Source organism: Ambystoma mexicanum, chromosome 4p, assembly GCF_040938575.1.
Source record: "Ambystoma mexicanum isolate Mex_15411 chromosome 4p, UKY_AmexF1_1, whole genome shotgun sequence".
NCBI classification, from domain to species: Eukaryota; Metazoa; Chordata; class Amphibia; order Caudata; family Ambystomatidae; genus Ambystoma; species Ambystoma mexicanum.
Genome location: NC_090927.1, coordinates 385,254,513 through 385,273,845, shown reverse-complemented (window position 1 = coordinate 385,273,845; position 19,333 = coordinate 385,254,513). Strand labels below are relative to the sequence as shown.

At 47.5% G+C, this 19,333-nt stretch overlaps 1 protein-coding gene across 2 annotated transcripts in view; it reads right to left on the bottom strand.

Annotated features, from left to right (window-relative positions):
• The window catches only part of SMC6 (structural maintenance of chromosomes 6), a 2,412,589-nt gene that overhangs the window by 31,042 nt on the left and 2,362,214 nt on the right, over positions 1–19,333 (bottom strand). The gene's annotated exons all lie outside the window — the stretch shown is intronic.

Sequence of the window (19,333 nt, the reverse complement as noted above, 5' to 3'; positions counted from 1 at the left end):
GTGATGTATTGATCAGGGTTAGAAAGGTGTTTGGCCATAGTTGTATGTCTCCTGCGTGTGTAGGATTGTAGGTTATTACTAGTAGGTAGGGATGATGGTAGGAGGATACTCCAGCTATTGATGGAGATAACATTAAGGAGGCTCACGAAGGCTAGGGTTCTGGTGGGGGCATACATAGTTGTGGATAGCCACGGAGAGAACAGATACTGTGGTGCTGCAGAGGGCGTCTAGGAGGCAAAGTCTGGCAGGAGACTCAATAATAGTTGCTAAAATATATTGCAACTAGATAATGTTAAAAAGAGGAGACCTAGACCAAGATGGCCACCGGGGTGAGGAGACGCATCTGAGCCGCGCTCCGCCCGGGCCGCCAGAAAAATAGCACAATTGAAGCAGCAGAAAAGAGCAGAATAGGTGGAGCACTCTCCCTGCATCTATAGACCCCCCTCCCCTGGCGAAATCATCACGGCTCCTAACCTTTGTCTGCAACGGATCGGGAGCGTTGAACGAGCGTGAGCAGCCCCTCCCCCATCGCGGGAGAATGAAGCCCTCCCGGGAGCCGGAGAGGAGAGAAGCAGCCGCGGAGGAAACAAGGCCCAGCAGGAGAGCGCAGAGGACCAGACAGACAGACGGGAGGAGAGGCGTGAAGATCACCTGGGAGCAGAGGCCCGGGCACCATACTCGGGGCCTTGACAGAGAGAAGAATCTGCGGGGGGAGGCATGCGCGGACGGCGGTGCCAAGGGCGGACCGCTCTGATCGCAGAGCGGGGGCCGCCCTGTTGATCCAGCAGCCCTATGGAAGAGGTGAGCCCCGCCTGGGGGGACCCCGGGGCCGGACCCAAAGATAAGGAGGGAGAGGTGTGGTGGGGGCGGTCGAAGGAGACCTCCGGCGAACTCCCACACACCCTAACCAGAGGGTGACTCCCTAGGGGGGTAGGAGGGGTGGTGGAAAGCAATTTTCTTTTTTTTTTTTAAAAACACACCAAAACAAGGCCCATCTGCCAAATAAGGCCCATCAGGGGAAAAAGACCCTGCACCAAAGGAAGGTTTAGAACTTGACCAACAAGCAAAAGGATAAAGATTGGGGGCTCCCCTCCCCCTCGATCACCACACCGCAATACTCAATAAACTACCCCATTAATCCAGCAGGCAAAGAGCGGCTGCGACATAAAGGTGACCCCCCACACGCAATAGAAGCAAGCTCAGTGGACCCCGGACTGTGGGAAAGGGGGAACAAGAGGAGCACTCCAGGGGGGATCCACTAAGCAACAAGGGAAGAAAAAACCCAGAGCACCCCAGCTAACACAAGCCCGCAGGAAGCGGGATATTACAGGGAGGATGCAAAAAACAGAACACATAGGCCCAGACTCAACCGTGGACCGATCACACAAACAACTCAGAGAAAACAAAGCTGCGGACCGTCAAGCAGACAACATCAGGACCGCAGGAGAATATTAAAGACCCCATCGACACCTCAGAAAAGACAAGATAACATGTCAAAAGCCAAAGGGAAAGGCAACGCCACGCACCAGACATCACAACCCACAAAACAAGACGCAAACATCTTACAAATGTGGTCGACAGAGTGCTGATCACAACCTAGAGGGAAAACCCAGGGAGATCCCCAGGGTGAGGGCGATACCCCTACCCACCACCAACAACCACCCACGAGAGAAGACATGCAAACCTGGTTTCAGGACTTGCAAGAAAAGTTCATGTCCACAGTACAAACCATGAAGAATGACATGAAACATGCGGTACAGGACATGAAAATTGACATGGCCAAACTAGAAGAGAGAACGGATATAATGGAGAGATCAATCCAGAGTGTTGAGGAAGAAACGCAACATATTAGTGAACGCACAAGAACACCTGGTAAGACTCACCCATAACCTGGAAATTCAATGCAAAGATCTGGAAAACCGCTCCAGACGATCAAACACACACATCAAAAACATGGCGGAATCTGTCCTCGATAAAGACCTAAAGTTGGCAGTGAAGGAAGTGTTCAGAGATGTCCTAGACGCTCAAGACACAGAAGAAATTGGGATAGACAGAGTCCCCACAGTAGGACCAAAAAGAACTGGGGCACCGGGAGAAAGACCACGTGATGTCCTGGTGGCTCTCTCCTCATACCCACAAAAGAACAGATACTGAGGAGGGCAAGAGAAATGGAGCATATCAAAATGAATGGACAAGAAATACAATTATATCAGGAATTAGCTCTGGTAACCCTACAAAAAAGAAGAGCTATGGCCCCACTAGTCAATGCGTTGGTGGCGAAACAAATCTGCTACAAATGGACCTTCCCATTTGGGCTGCTGTTCCCTTGGGAAGGAAAACGAAGAAGAGCGACCACATGGGAAGAAGGCCTCAATATGATGGGACTCCAGGAAGAGGAAGTGGAATCGGAGGTACCTACATCAAGGAGAGAACAAATGAGAAAACCGAGAGGCTGGGAAACGATCAAACAAAAGAGGTCAAACTCAGGAAGGGAGAACCGGAGAAAACTGCCATGACAGAATCAAGAGATAAAGAACATTATGGGCAGAAGCGCAGCGACACCTAAATAAGGACCCCGCATGGGGGGTGGGGAGGCGGCGAGAAATGAAATGCTACAAATCACATGGAGATGGCGGTCCAGGCAGCACCCACCGGCTTGGAATCCGGTAAGGACAGATGGAATTGTGGGGTTTAGGATCCCCTACAAAATGTCCCCCGAGGGTGAGGAGGGCAGGGAGCGACGGGTGCAACGCCCTAGCGTCAGTAGGAACCCTCGCCCTACTCGGGGACAAGTTGTTTGGTTTAATGTTATTGGTTGGGGGGGGGGGAGTTAAGGGGAAGGGGAGAGGAGGGGGGGACAGGGGCATGAAACAAGAAGATCTGGCAAAGAAGGGGAACCAAGGACAATGCATTAATACATAACAAAATGGGGAAGATACGCATTTTAACCTATAACATCAGGGGCATGAATCATCCAACGAAACGGGTGAAGCTGGAGAAACAGATCAAAAGGGAAAGAGCGGATATACTACTGCTCCAAGAAACACATATCAGGACGAGGGACAAACAGAAAACTCGCATAAGGGGCTTTAAAATATGGGTACAAGCAACGTCAACCGAAAAAAGCGGGGTTGTTGATAGCGGTAAGGGAAGGGAGAGACACCCAACTGATGGACACATTCACTGATAAAGAACAGAGATATGCGTTTGCCAATGTGGAGATAGAAGGATATCGTATCACCCTCGCTTCAATATATGCACCCAATCTGGGGCAGGATGGCTTCCTCAGAGATGTATTGGGGAAATTAGAAGACTTTGCTAGGGGGGAGATGATCCTGGGAGTCGATCTCAATATGGCATGGAACCCACAATTAGAAGCACAGGGAATTTACATGGCCAAGGGGCACCATCAAAATGTCTCAGACAACAGATGGACCACATGGCCCTAAGCGATGGGTGCAGGGAACTGAAATAGGAACAAAGGGGGTATACATACGTCTCGCATGTACATAATTCCATATCCAGAATAGACTACTTCTGGGCATCAGTGGAACTCGTGGGTAAGATGCAAGGGCTAGAACTGGGAGCTATAGCACTCTCGGACCATGCATCACTATGGCTTGACTTGACTCTCCCGGGAAAAACAAACGTGCTTTGGAGGTGGAGGCTAACCTTGGACCTAATCCAGGACCCAATAACTGGGGAAACCATAAAGGAAATTACAAAAGAATACTTCACACAAAATGACAATGGGGAAGTCTCTATGGGCACAGTCTGGGACCCGTTCAAAGCAGTTATTCGTGGGAAGATGATGGCGCTGAAAATCACTAAAGAGAAACAGAGGTATATGTGGGAAAAGGAGCTGGAAAAGTCAATAGCAGATTTTTTTTTATTTACTTGTGTACAATCAAAAGGAAATTGATTATTACAAGATGACAAAAACTGGGTTAAAATCATTCTTCCGATGAAAAGATGCGACACACAATTGCGCGTTTAGTTGTGTAGTTATTGGGAGCAGAGAATCGCTGTAGAGTTGCAGAGCCTAGAAAGGAAGGAAGAGAGTTTTCTGCTTAAATGCTAAGAGAGCATAAGTCCATAAAACCGAAGATCGGCTGTAGCTTAGGGTTGGGTTGCGAACTGTTTGGCTCGACAGTGTTTATTTTCGCAAAGGCTGCTTCCATTCGTTTAGTTGTTGCCACCGACCATCAGGCTTTTTCACCCGAGATCAGGCGTGACCACCATGTGTCATCTTCTACAAGCGCTGCGTTGGCCCACAAAGGTGCTAAGAAGGCTGTGCGCTCTGCATTTAAGGTAGGACAGTTTAACAGCAGGTGGCGGACTGTTTCTTGGTTGTCCGGAATTTTACACAGTCTGCAGGTTGGAGCATTAGCTTGGCTTCTTATCGGTAAGATCTCTCTGGTATGTAGTAGATTGAGCCACGCTCTTAAGAATGTTTTGCTGAGCTTTTTGTCGGGAATTTTTATGCAGTAAGCCAAAGGGCTTTTTTAGTTTATTGTATGTTGGAGGTAAATGTTTCAAGAACTTGATCGCCACTGCTTTTTCACCTGTGGTAATCCAGTCTTCATTTTTGAGCTTTTGAATCACTCTTTGTGGATTGACTATCAGGTCATCTGCGGTGCAGGCTAGCCTTTCCAGTTTGTTTTTTTGCTGGTCGATCCTGTTACGAACAGCTTTGCATTTGGATGATTTAAGCTCGTTGTCGATAATGTTGAACATTGGGAGACCATCTTGTATCAGTGTCTGTAGAGTGACATTGAAGACACACTGACAGTTGCTTCCAAAGACAGCAGTCCCAGCTCTCTTCTCACCGCCGATAAAGGTATTGAGTTAGGCAGACCCAGAACGGTTTTCCAGATGTATCCTTCCAATTTCTGCCAGACAGATTTCGGCATGGTGATTGTTGCATCCATATCATATGTTAGTGATGGTACTATTTTGCCTCTGTAAAAGTTGATAGCTGGCAACAGTGAGAATTTACTGAACTTGCGGTCAATCACCCTCATTTGCGAGGTCAGGTTTTTCACTTTGTCCCAAAGATATAGTTGCATTTTGACCTCCTGTGATGACCCGTCAATGATAACTCCAAAGTACTTGAAGTGATGGACAACTTCAATTTGTGTTCTATTTTACTGACCAGGTTTTGGACGTTTTGCATAACTGTTGGTTTTTGGCAAAAATCATGATTTTGGTCTTGGTGTTGTTAATAGAAAGGTTGTTGGCTGCCATGTATTTGGCGAGGTTGCCCAGCTGTCGTTGGAGGCCTACCGGCGTCTGGTCAAGGAGTATCATGTCGTCTGCATATAAGATTTGTGATACCTTAGTGTCGCCTATTTTCGGGGGAAAGCAGCAGACAGCTACTTCCAAATCTTTGAAGTCCCCTAAGAAAGCCACAAATGAGGCTGGAGCGAAGGGGCAGCCTGGCTTAACTCCTCTTTCTCCTCAGATTTCTTTAGACAGTGTACTTTGTCTGTTCAGACGAATTTGAAGAGAAGTCTCTGTGTATAGCGCTATTATTGGATTTAGAATTGCTTCGGGACAGCTCCAGAGTTTTAACTTTTTCCATAGGAGCGTTCTGTTGACTTTGTCAAACGCCTGCGATAGGTCTACAAATGCGGCATAGACAGTTGGTGATCCCTGTTTTATTTTGGCCGTTAGAATGTTTAGAAGGAGGATATTCACCGAGGTGCTACCATTCTTCTTGAAGCCCGTCTGGAAGTGGTCATCGCAGGGGGCCGTTTTCGCCCAGCTTAGAAAGTGCTGTAGAAGGAGGGTTGCAAACAGTTTTCCCATGATGTCCAGGAGGGCTATGGGGCGGTAGTTGGCCGGCTCTTCCCTGGATGCTTTCTTAAAGATCGGAACTACTGTTGCTTTGGTCCATGACACTGTGATCTGTCTACTGGCTCTACAGTGATCGAACAGAAGGCTGATCAAGTCTGTCCATTTGTTTATATAACTTTTTAGATCAATGTTGGTGAGGCCGTCGGGGCCCGGTGCTCTCGATGCTTTCAGCTTTTGGACGGCTAAGCTTATATCTGGTTTTGAAGAAAGGTCAATCCAGGGGAGCAAATTGGTCTCAGGGTGTAGAGTGTCGGTGGTGGACGGCATAGCAAAAAGGTCTGTAAAAAATTTGACCTATGCAGATTCAGTAACTGAATTTACCATGTTGGCTCCCGGGTTTCCTCGTGTGGTGTTAATTAGGACCCAGAAGTCTCCTGATCTTTTAGTCAACAGGGTTCTCAGCATTGTTTCGGCGTCATTTTGATATAGGTCGGCTCTGCGTGATCTAAGCCATGATTTATAGATTTTTTGTTCTTTGGACCACGTACCCCAAGTCATTTCGTTGTTTTCGGCTTTAGCTTTGCGTTTTAATTTTTTCAGTGCCCTCTTTTTGCCTACTATTAATTATTCGTACGCATGATTATAGTTCACTGAAGATTCGTTGCCCTCTTTCTGTTTGGTCTTGTACTTGATCAAGATTGGAATATAATTTGGTCTTGGTATAAACTCTGAGCTTGTTGGAGCGTCCCCTGCTGCGGCATATTCGTGTGTTATGGCTCTCACACTTGCTGCTGTCAGGCGCAGCCGAGTTTGTTGAGTGTTGGACTTGACTGAGGCTGGGTACGATTTGGTTTGGTGCGTGTTGGAGGACCATGCTATGGTTAGCATGTTGTGGTCGCTTGCATTTGTTTTTATCACGTGAAAGTGGGTGATTTCTGAGAGCATGGCATTGGAGATAAAGATGTAGTCTAAGGTGGCAGTGGATGTTCCCCTTTCCCAGGTGGGGATCTGTGTGTTCCAGTCCTTGATCCAAGCGGCGTTGTGAAAGTTTCTGGAAGTCATCAAGTTCATCCACGCTCGACCTCTGTCTTCCGTTTGCAACGGGGGGGGGGACGGTTGGTGCAGATTGGTCTTTAGGGTGAACACAGTTTGAATTCATGTCCCCGCTGATTATTATGAGTGTGGTGTTCCATTCAATTACAATTGCGTCAATAGTTTCGGCCATTGTTTGGCAGAAGTCTATGGTCGACGTTCTTTGGGGATTCCAGAAGATGGTAATTATTGCGAGATGTGTCGATGTCCAGGACCCTACAGCATTCGAGAAGTGATTCCATTGTATATGGACAGCCAAGACCCCATAGCATCTTGTGATCGTCTTGACAATCTTCAGGTCCTGACCTGTTCGAACTGCAATAAGTAGGCCTGAAGACGGACGACCCATCAGGCCTTTCACTGCTGGTGAGGTCTCAATTTCAAAGCCGTCCATTGATGGTTTCTCAAGAAGCCAAGTCTCTTGGAGACAGAGAATGTCAAATTGTCCTAAGTCCTCGCTGTTAGGGTCAGTGTTACGCTCACCTGACTCCCACAGAGGCGCTAGCCTGGTTCGCGCTGCTGTGACCTCTTCTAAGGTGATGCGCAGGGTTCGGAAGACGGACTGGACCGGGCCCCCAAATCTGGCTTGTCTGGCTCGCAGAAGTATCCTTCTGTAGGCGAAAATAGGGGATTAACTGTCTGCGGGGTAATGCAATCGGCCTCCCACTTTCCCCTCTCACCCTCCTCGAAACCCTTCTGTGATTCCTCGTAGCATCTCACCTTAGGGTCTGGAAGGACGAGCTCTCCATCCTGCTTCTGATGCAGGGGCGCGTTGGTATCCAGTTACTTCACTGGATTTTCGGATTGGTGAGAACCAAGCTTGCTTGGCTTCCAGGTACGTTTTTTTTTTATAAGAGGTTCCACTTGTGTCCATGCATTAACGTACTAATGCTAGTGTCTTTTTCCCCATAGAGGCCGGGGTACGGAATGCCGGGGAACAGGCACCGACCCGAGATGAGAGGTGAAATCCTTGTAGAAATCAGGTAAGTCTTTAATGAGCGTTTTTTTGGTAATGTCTTTTCATTCGCTCATTCACGCTGATGTCTCTTTTTCCCCTAAGGGGCCGGGGTCCGGAAATGCCAGGATGCGGCGCGGTCCCGAAATGAAGAGGGAATGAATCAACAGGTAAGTCTTAACATGGAGATTTAGCTTTCCTTATTCCCTTCTCTCTCTCACCTTTTGTTCTGGTCTTTTTCTCCCTAGGCGCTGGGGCGTGTCTGCGAATCCGGATGATCGCTGCTGAACATGGAGGCGCCCTGTAAAGGTGAGTGGAATGTGGCGCTGCAGCGATCGACGCGATGAGCTTTTAAATAAAAGTTTTCCTTTTCAGGATTGTCGGCGAGATGTCTCCGGGATGCGGATTTAGCAGGTAAGGACTTTTCCTTCTTCTGTTCTCTTCTTCTCTTCCTTTGCAGGTGATCCAGGATGCTGGCAGGTGTGGCAGAAGTCAGGATGCAGGAGCAGACACGGTGAGCGTCCAGCTGCTAGATGCAGAACAACGCGAAGCACGTGTGGCTGTTCGGGTGGGGTTTAAATAGCCTTGGAAGAAGTTCCAGGTATGTATCCTTCCTCCAATCAGGTATGTATCCTTCCCCGACCACGCCCGGATGGTAAATTAGTCTCACAGGTAAAGTAGTTCCTTTCAGGCCTCAAGGAGGCCGGGATCCTGCAGCATGGTCTGCATCAGGTAAGTGCACCCAAGCACTCCCATAATGAACCTGGCGCCTATGGCGCCAGGACTGATGTCTTTTATGAACCTGGCGCCATAGGCGCCAGGACACTGTCCAAAGGGCCCCTATATGGGGTTGCTGGGTCCTTCCTTGGGGACTGGATGTCCGCTTTCGGGGACGCAGGGCTTGAACCGGCTCCCCGGGAACAGGCATCATGACAGTCGGTTAGGTGGGCATGACCTCTGGTGTTCCATGATGCTAGAGTCAGTGCCTTTTGGAGGTAGGGTTTGTTAACTTCCTTCGGTGATTGCTATCTACTGCGATTTGTGATCAAGGTCCCTTTTAGCCATTTCCAAGGGCCTCCTGACGTCGATTCTTTCTTTTCACTGACAGGTGTGTCGCAGGGTCTCTTTATCAGTGATTCCTGTCTGAGGTTTCTGTAGCTGTCGGTTCTGGTTCGGCGTGGAGAGCGTTCTCTAAGACTTTGTCTTCTTTGATATCCATGTTGCCTGTCGTCCTTTGAGTGGCCTGGTCTTGTCCTAGTTCTTTCTTTGGGGTCACAAGAGTGGAATACCTCTGTTGTGTCCGTTGAATATTTACGATGGTTCTGGTCTGTTGTCTCCTCAAAGTGAGACTTCAGCTCTGCTCTTCGAGAGCTGTGATGGTCTGTTAAACTGGGCTCATGTGTCCTTGCGTTTGTGGTATGTTCCTCCAGTTTCCTTTTTTTTGTATAATACTTGTGCTTTTTATTTCAGATAAAAGAAAACCCGCTAGTTTTAGGTCTTTACCAGCCTCCCGAGACAGATCTTGTATTGCAGCTGCCCTTATGTGCAGATACGCTTCGGCCTTGCCTTCTCTGTGATACGACTCGATCAGCTTAAAGTCTTCTTTTTTTAGATTTTTTAAGGCAGTTGTACTTGCTGCTATTTTCAGCACGGATCTCTGATTCTGAACCATATATTTATCTTTACTTGAAGCCTGTTCTAACTTGAAGAGTCAGGTTATTTTGTCCGTCGCCGCACCCGTCTGTTTTTTCTGAGGCTCGATTTGTGGTTCGATGATGCCTACTCAGGCTGGGGTATCGCGACTGCCTTGCTGGTACTTCTGACAGTGGTTCTGATGCTGTTAGTAGTGCTGTTGAGGATGTGGGCTTTTATGTTGACTAGAGTCGTAATCTGTTTGCTTCTGGAAAGTTCCAGTTGTTGACTGGCATGAAGCCGAGGGCAGGGTCGTTGTCTTATGAATGCCTTTGAGTGATTTCTGATCTTCCTTTGTCATTACACTGTCTCCTCCGAGCGGTTGCGGGATACTGTTAACTGACTCCCGTTCCAGATGCTGAGACAGATTTATTATGAGGATTGAATCCATAAATGTAGTCGTTGTTTTGGGCAACTTGGTAAGATCAATTGACAGGGCTGCATTGCTCATTGATGGAATAGGATCATTGATCGTTTTGGTTAATTGGGCGTCGAGAATTTTAGGGTCGAGTATGGATCTTGTTAGAAATTGGCTCACGTTTTCCGTTTGGTCTTTCTCTGTTAGTTTTAGAGCTTTCTTTCCTGTTGCCTGCCCGTGTGGGGGTTCAGTGGCCTGCATGGATAGTGCATTTGTGTTCAATTGTGTTGGGTTCATTTTTAGAGCCGATTTTGGTTTATTATTAAAAATTGGTGCAGTTTCCTCGTTGCATTTATTCCAAATCGTCTGTGTGGATTTTTGCTCAGATGGTCCAACTGCTGCGTCTTTTTGTCCGGACAGAGCCGGACCATTCTCAGGCTCCACCTCATTCATGTCCTGTTTCCTTTGTGAGATGTCGTATTTCAGGTCTATAGCTGTTATGAAACCTTCCAGGAATGTTAGTTTGGACTCAATGAGTGCTAATGTTGCTGTATTATCTCTAGAGGCGTCGCTTATGGTCTCAAAGTTTGCAGAAGGGTGCCATTGCGATTGTTATTGCTGACATGACTGTTGTCATGTCTCTTCTGTTGTTCGGTGACTCCTTTTGCGTATCTGCTGGAAGTTCGCTGAGCCTCCTGTTTTTCAGTGGTGTAGCTAGGCGCTCTGCGGAATGTAAGTTCGAGACTGAATGTCGGCTCCTATCTGAGCTGGGGCCAGCCTCAGCTGGCTTACACGGCCTGGGTGAGGAATTCCAAGGGCCAGTATCGACACGTCCTTGAGGAAGCAGGTCTGTTGTGAATTCTGGGGGAGGTGGTAAGGGGTTTAAGCTCGAGGAGATGGATTTTTGTCCAAGGTTGTGGACTCAATACTTTTTGTGATGGGTAGAGTTTCGGCTGAAGTAACTCTAGTATCTCCGGCATACCATATGGCTGTGTCCGAGGCTCTGGCACTGGTGTCTTGTTAGTGTTGTCTGATGTTATCAATTCAGGTTGAGTTGCAGTCCCTGTATCCGTAATATTTGCCTGCCTATCTGGCTGCCGGATTACTTCAACCAGCACAATGTCGGATTGTTTCTCTGACGTTTCTAGTTTTTTTCTGAGTTTGGATAGTGGAGGGGTTAGTTAAAGCGCTTCAAAAATTTCAGCGTCTGAGAGTTCGATATCAGTGGGTAGTTTCCGTTTGCCTTGTGTTTTAAAAAAAGTTCAACAGGGCGTTTGCGAGCAGAGGGGTCGGTAGGGTATTTTCCCAGTGCCCCGTTTTTTACTGGTCGTTTGATGATCGATGTTTTGATTCACTCCATTCTCCTTTGTGATAGTTGCGTCTTTTTTGTATGATTACATTTTCATTTTTACCTTGTGTAGAAGAAATTTTGGGTTTAGACCTTCCTCTTTTTTTGTACGGAATTCTTTTTCTGTTTACAGAAAGTTTGAAGTTTGGTTTTGTACTGACAGCCACAGTAGGTTGTTGAACAAGGTCCAAATCTCGGTTGGCTACGTGTGGTCCACTCTGATTTGGTTGCCCCATATTTGATTCTTGGGCAAGTAAATTATTATTTTTGGCCAGTGGCTCTTGTATCTGCCCCGGGGTCTCGACTGGGCTCTGGAGAGTCGGACTGGAGACTGCGTGGGCAGCCGTCAGTGTAGGGGCTTGCGGCTCTGATGATTTCTCTAGCTTCTGAGCCTTTTCTGAAACGTTGATTTTGGATGGGTCCTCCTCTGCGGGTGCATGTACAATAGCCCTTATACTGGACCTAGGAGGTGTTCTCCTATGCAACTGGTGTGCATCATGGTTACTCGGCCAACTGTTGCGTTGCCCCGGGATCGCATCCGCCAGGGGCACTCGTGCCACTAAGTCACTTCCAGTCGTAGCCGGCATCAAAGTGGGCGATTGCATGCCACAGCTCTCAATACTACGGTCGCAAGGTAAATCCTGTGGAAGAGCTGGGTGGCTCCCCTCTACCTGAGCCGCGCCCCCATGACCCCATCTAAGGGGTCCTCAGACCCGCTCACCAATAAGGCCACTCGCCGAGGCGGTAGAAGGGCGATAGGCACAGGCGAAAATGTTGGGGAGCAACGCTCTGATGATGTTTGTACTCCTCCCACCGGGCCCGGTGCGGGGCGCCGCGTTGGAGACATCAAGGATGAGGACACGGGCCGCGGTGGAGGCGAACTGCTGCCTGTTAATGGTGAGTGCTTTGGGTTCTTATCTAAAGTTGGTTGAGGCGTTAGCATCGTTTCTCCCATGTTAAGGGGTTTCAACAGAGGTCAGGCTGAGGCCGAGGGAGCAAGGGGGACAAATGTTTTGTCCACTACAAGTGTAGTATTCGGTATGCACAGATTGATAAGTTGTTTGGGAGTCGCTTTTTTTTTATTACATGGCTCCTGAGACAACGCTGCTCAGGTCTTCCTCCATTTTCCCCGGGCCAAGGGCACCGGCCGGGGTCGTGTTAGAGGTCTGATTTTTGAGCGCTGGAACTGATGTTTACTTTTACCCCTGGCCCGGCCCTCGCCCTGTTGGGATTGAGGTAGTGTGAGTTTCCATGTAAAAGTGTGTGTGCAGACAGAAGTCAAATACGTTCAGAAAGTTCACAGTCTGTTCTCGTTCTTCTGCAAGTCACACACAACACTGTCTGTGAGTCATTTGCCTACCTCAGTGTCTGGATGTTCAGGTACAAAGTGGAGGCCCTCTGGCCCCTGCTGTGGACTGATGCAGACTGATACTCTGCTCGATACTCTGCGCTCACTGGGTCTTTTTAAGGGAATTGGTCTTCTTTTTCCCTTAAAGGTGTAATCCACAATTCCACACTTCCACACGATTGGAAATGGAAACGAGATGAAAAAAGCCGAGTCAGGCTGCTGGTGCTCTCGCTGTGAGGTCTGATGCAGACTGATACTCTGCTCGATATAGCAGATATACAAGAGAACATTTTGACCCACCCCACTAAGGCATTAAAGAAATCGTTGAAACACGCACAGGGCCAATTAGAGATGCTGCGTAAAAAAGGAGCAGAAAGGAACCTACTCTACCCAAGACAGAGATATTACATAAAAGCAAACAAAGCAGGCTCCTAGTTAGACAACTCTGTGCAAAACGGAAAGAAACAACGATTAAGGCCATACGAAACACGAGAGGGGAACTACAAACGCATATACAAGATATGGGGGAATCATTGAGGGAATACTACCAAAAGCTTTACTCCACAGCCCTTCCTGATGTAGAAGCACAGGACACATACCTAAAATCCCTCCCCATCCCGCGGATATCAGAAGATGATAAACTGGCCCTAGAGAACCCAATCAGGGAAGAGGAAGTTAAAAAAGCAATAACTGAACTCCCAGTAAATAAAGCACCTGGCCCAGATGGCTTCATGGCCCCATTCTATAAAAAGTATGCGTACTTGTTAACCCCAGTCCTTACCAGGCTCCTAAACTCATTCAACAATAGCGGCAACGTGACCCCCACAATGAACGAAGCGAAGGTGTTAGTCTTCCACAAAACAGGGAAAGACCTGACATACCCCCCGTCATATAGGCCAATCTCCCTGATAAATATAGATGCAAAAATGTATATCAAGATCTTAGCAGCAAGGCTATCCCCGCTCCTCCCAAAACTAATCAACTTGGATCAATCGGGCTTCATCCCAGGTAGACAAACCCATGACAATCTTAGAAGGCTTATCCACCTAGTGGAAAAAACAGTCATAACTCGCACACCAGCGATACTACTTTCAGTAGATGCCGAGAAGGCCTTCGACCGGGTGGAATGGTCAATGTTGTTTAGAGTCTTAACATGCATGGGATTTGGGGAACAATATATTGCAAGAATCAGAGCAAACTATAACTCCAAATCCAGTAGAGTCACCATCAACGGAGAGGTAACAGGGTAATAATATCAAGGGGAACAAAACAAGGTTGCCCCGCTCTCCCCACTATTATACGCCATCTTTTTAAAACCCCTACTAATAAAAACAAGGGACTCCACTCACATTAAAGGGATTGAAATGTCAGGAACACAACACAAAGTAATAGCATACGCGGACGATATGCTGATAACCTTAGAAGATCCGGAGACTTTGGGGCCATCACAGGACTGAAGGTTAATAGGAAAAAAATCAGAAATTCTAATTCTGGCGGGGGATCATGAAAAGATAGAAAGGGAAGCAAACCTACTGGATCTTAAGATTGTAGAAAAAGGTATAAAAAACCTGGGAATAATATTAACTCACAAGGTAGGGCAGCTTTATGGGGAAAACTACCCGCAGCTCCTCGCAAACATTTGCAGAGACTTGGATAGATGGAATCCACTACTGATATCCTGGTGGGGCAGAATTCAATCGGTCAAGATGACCATTCTCCCAAAACTACTATACTATTTCCAGGCTCTCCCGGTGGGTGTTAGGCAGAAACCTGTGCAGTTCCCTTAGGGGCCACTGCAAAAGATTTAAGACTACAGGTGTTTGGCAGTAAACCCACTTGGTAGCAGTCTGTACCACACAGATTCACTTGGTAGCTGTGGCTGAGCAGTCAGACTTCCCTCAAGAAGAGATAGGCAGTCTACAGAGCATACAAAATAGGTACAGAAATACAGTAGCACAAGCAAACACTGACCAGAGCTTGGGTGTAAAAGTATATAATTATTTATTTAACACACACTTATAAAACACACCAGCACTAAATTGGTAAGATAAGTTCAAAACACAATCACTATTATCATATGTACATCCCTGATTACTTGTTGGACAAGTCTTAGTTAATACCACTTATTTCCAGACAGAGGTGAGCGCTTAACGTTCGATGGAACTCCAGCAAGTTAAATAAAAAGGGAGGGAAAAGCAGAATTATGGAAGCATACACACTAAACACTTTTTAAAGAACCACAGCAAGTTTAGGAAGGCGTAGTCTACTGGTGAGCAAGGAAGTTTAGGCGCCAGGCCCACTTTCAAGGGAGCCGGCTGGAAGATGTCCAAGATCAGACAGTTGCAGAGTCTTCGAAGTTTGTGGAGGTAGTTCGAAAAAGGTTTAGTTCAGTGCAGAAAAGTTAGCTAAGGTGTCCCAGGCTAACCCAGGTTCGAGAGACTAGGATTTAATACACCCCGTTCAAACGGTTGCAAGGGAAGCCAGGCGGAACACGGTACCTTAAATGGAGAGGATCCTACAGCGGGGGCAGTTGTTCCTGGCAGCGGGTGCAAGTCGCAGCGTCGTCCAGAGGAAGAGAAGATCTCGTTGTGGAGGAAGAATGAAGGTCGTTGCATTGCCAGGGAAAAAACCAGCCGCGGAGTTCTTCGGTACAAAGGTACTACCCTTTCGGTTCACGGTAGTGGTGAAAATGTGGTGTCCAGGTTGCCGGGGTGCTTGGCACAGGCAAGGCGGCCACGAGATGCTCCAGGAAGGCGAAAAGAAGGTAGACTGGTTATCCCCACCAGTCGAAGGAAGAAGAGTCTCCGGGCTGGAAATCTCCTCTGTCGTTGGGAAAAGTGGTGAGACGGTTCAGCAGGGCTCCACCGGTGGTGTCGTCATTGCAGGCCGGCTCAGCTTCTCCCTCCTCGGATTCTTAGGTCCTGTGGCGACTTCTGAAGTTCCAGTCCCCAAAGCCCTGCTTTTATGCAGTACTCCCCCATTCACTCAGCCTAGCTGTCAATCAAACATACTAAGTGGTGAGCCGGTCGGCTCATCACTTGGGCCAATCACACAAGAGTGCGACTTGAGCTACCAAGGTAACTCAGTCCAGGGTGCCTAAACCCCCTCCCACACCCCCTGTGGTACCCAGACAGAGTGGCACCACTTTTGGAGGCTTCTGTGGAGAAGCCTGACAAAAAGTGGAACAAAGGGCTCGACTTGGGTTGGAGTCACAGAAGAGAACACAAACGCCATTTTAGAATCGAGTTCTGGCAAAAAATACCAACTGACGAATTTATATTCAATAAATAAACCAGCGGTATGTTCGAGGCTATAAGAATTAAATATTTAAAGTTGGTAGCCTCGAACAATGGGAAAATCCCATAGAGATATATTCGCGGTCGAATATAAAAAGTAGTATCCACTGCCACCAGCCAAAACTCGATCAGGGGGGACATAGACGTGCCCCCTCGAACAACAGACCCTGGGGCAATCGAATTGCCCCGACCAGTACGTCCACAATATGATGGTTTGTACTGGTTTCTGTTCATAATTTGGGACTAGCAAAGCAAATGGTGACTTTACATGCCGTGGGAGACAGTAGTCAGTCCCAGGGTATGGAGTCTATGTTGGGGGGTCGCTACGGCACGGAGGGTGCTGTGTAACCCACATCAAAAAACCACATGACACCCTATGGAGTAAAAGACACCATAGCCCATAAAACACATGGAAAGTTAAAGGAACACCTCAAATCATGTCTAAGAGTGGGAACAAAAGAATCTCACTCTTAGCAGGAGAGAAAAAAAATAAACCCCAAAAATCCAGCAAAGCTGCTGGGGGACTCACTAGGTTTGGGAAATGAGCCTTCCAGAGAATTCTCCCTAACAGTGGGTGACCCCCACACCTTTTTTAAAACACTATTGAAAGTGATCTCATCCTTTATATGGAAAGGGAAGACCCCGAGAATAGCCAGGGCGATCCTCACAGCACCAACCAGGGAGGGGGGGTGGCGCTTCCCCACTTCAAGAAATATTACCAGGCGGCGCAACTAAAGGTTCTTTGGGAATGGTTGGGGGAGAACCCGCAGCCGATCTGGGCTAAGCACGACAGGGCAGTAGCGAGAACACCACTGGTGGAGCTACTCTGGAAACATAGACACCCTAACGTAGGGATAAGCAAAATAATGAAGACCACGATGGAGGCTTGGGACTGCCAAACACGGAAAGGCATAATGCCCACTACGCTAGACCCTTCACAACCATTTGCCGGAATCCTCAATTGTCACCAGGGATGGAACAAGGGGCATATGAAAATTGGGAGGAGGCAGGAATAACGAAAATAGGGGAAATGTTCATTGACAACGAAATTAGGCCACACGACTCCTGCTACTCAAGCTCATCACTCTCCAAACGTGATAAATACAGATACGAACACCTGAAACACTGGCTAAAATCCCCGGACATTACCAAAGCAGCAACGAGGAGCCTTACACTATTTGAGAAATATGTCATCTCCAACACAGGGGCGAAGAAATGGGTATCGACACTCTGCGCATTCATAAACTCACAGGAGGAAGAAACCAAGTGTTCATACATGATCAAATGGGGCAGAACGATGGGGAAGGAACCAACAAAAAAGCAGTGGGAGGACCTATTGAAACTGATCCCCAAGATGACGCGCTCTGCAATGACAAGGGAAATGTGGATAAAAATAGTAACACAATGGCACTATACCACAGAAAGACTACATACAATGTTCCCCAATACTTCAAATCAATGCTGGAGAGGATGTGAAGAGGTGGGAACGCGGAAATATACCTGGTGGGACTGTAAAGGGATAAAACCTTTTTGGGAAGAGGTAAAGGGAGAGATGGGGAAAATGTTTCCAGATGTGGGGCAAATGGGAGGAGTTTGGCTGTGCGGAATAAGAGACGAAACAGCAAGGAAATACAATAAGGCACCGTGGAGAAGCTTCATGGGACTTCTCATAGCGGCATGGTCAGCAATCGCCCAGAATTGGAAAAATAAAGATACCCCACTGACATTCACTTGGTTACAAAAGGTATGGGCCCAAATAGCGATGGAGAAAATTACCCACACAATACAAGGAACGAGGGACAAGTTCGCAAAGGAATGGTTAGGGATTCTGCAATATCTACAGTCAGACTTTATGGAACAATGGTGCCCCCATAACATTAAAGTAACGGACATCTTCAACGCATAATGAGGCCCCCGAAAGACGGACACATGTGCCCCAAGGGGAGGGGGGAAGTTATATTGTTTGATGTCTTATTGTTATGCGAAAACTAATAAACACAAGTTTTTAAAAAAAAAGAGGAGACCTAGTGATACAGTTTAGTAGTGGCCATGAATCAGGTCCATTTGTGCGCTTGTCAGTGTGTTCAATGAGGACAATTTAGATGAAGGCATTCAACAATTATGGTAATATTTACAAAATATGTATTAAGGTAGCATTTATAAAAGTATGTATTTGGGTGGTAGACAGATCGAGGTCATGGGGGTGGCAGTTGCAGTTAACTAATAGCAGTAAGCAATGCAACATCAGAGTCATAGATGAATGATAACTAACCGCAGTATTAAAAAATAAACTTTTTGGTGGCATTAAGCAAGAATACCTAGATGAGTGGCAACCTAAGTGGCAGTATTCAGAAATAAACTTTTACGTGGCATTAAGCAGGAATACATAGATGAGTGGCAACATAAGCAGCAGTATTCAAAAATAAATGTTTAGATGGCATTAAGCAAGAATACCTAGATAAGTGGCAACATGAGCGGCAGCCTTCAAAAATAAAGTTTTGGTGGCATTTAGCACAAATACATTATGTAATGTAGCAATACATTTTGGAATTGGATGGATAGTGGTCACGGTGTAGCAATGACACTCGTTAATCATTCATATGATTCAACTGTATATGAGCTGTATGTTACAGTTTGGTATCAACAGTACAGTACAGTGTCAGCTGCGGCCAGTTGGGCAATGTTAGGGCACGGACAATCAATGCTAGGAAAGGAGCGTGAGCGGCAGACAAGTGCCGGTAGCCAGAGGAGGTGGCTCTTTAGCTGTGGGACGTATAGATGCGTTATGTCGCAGGCTAGATCATTTCAGTAGAGTAGTAGCAAGTACCTCATTTGTGTTTGATAGTATTGTAAGCAGGGCGGTAGATATAGATGCCTTGTCGCCCGAGGCGAACAGAGGCAAACAGGGCCTTTATCTGGCCTTCGTCTGGGCAGGCGGAAGTAGAACAGCTGATAAGGGAATCAGTTACCTAGCCACTGATTAACAGCCTTGTTGTGGCACCGTGACATTTTGGAAAGGAGGCAACGATTTCGAAGCAGCAGGAAAGCAGCATAGGTAGGAGCCATAAATGGCCGTCTCATTCATAAAGGTATCCGCAGAAGGTAAATTGGGCTTCCGTGATCAGGTGCAAACAAGATCATGAGGTGGGTCTCACCGTAGCGTTGGCGGCAGTATGGGCCTCAGGATGCTGGTACGTGCAGCAGCAGGCATGCGGTCAATGGCGACTGGTGGGGTCCTGCAGCTATGAGGTGAAGGGCTGGGGCTCCTGCCCTCTCGGCCCCAAGGAGATGCTTTCAGGGCTAACCTGATCACTCCTAACTCCAGCCTGTTGAAGTGCCACCTGGCTTTGGTCGTTGACCAGAGGCCGCTCAACTGCAAATCCTCCAAGTGAGTGCCCCCAAACCTTCAAAGACAATCCGTGACCACTCGGGTCTGAGTCCAAGG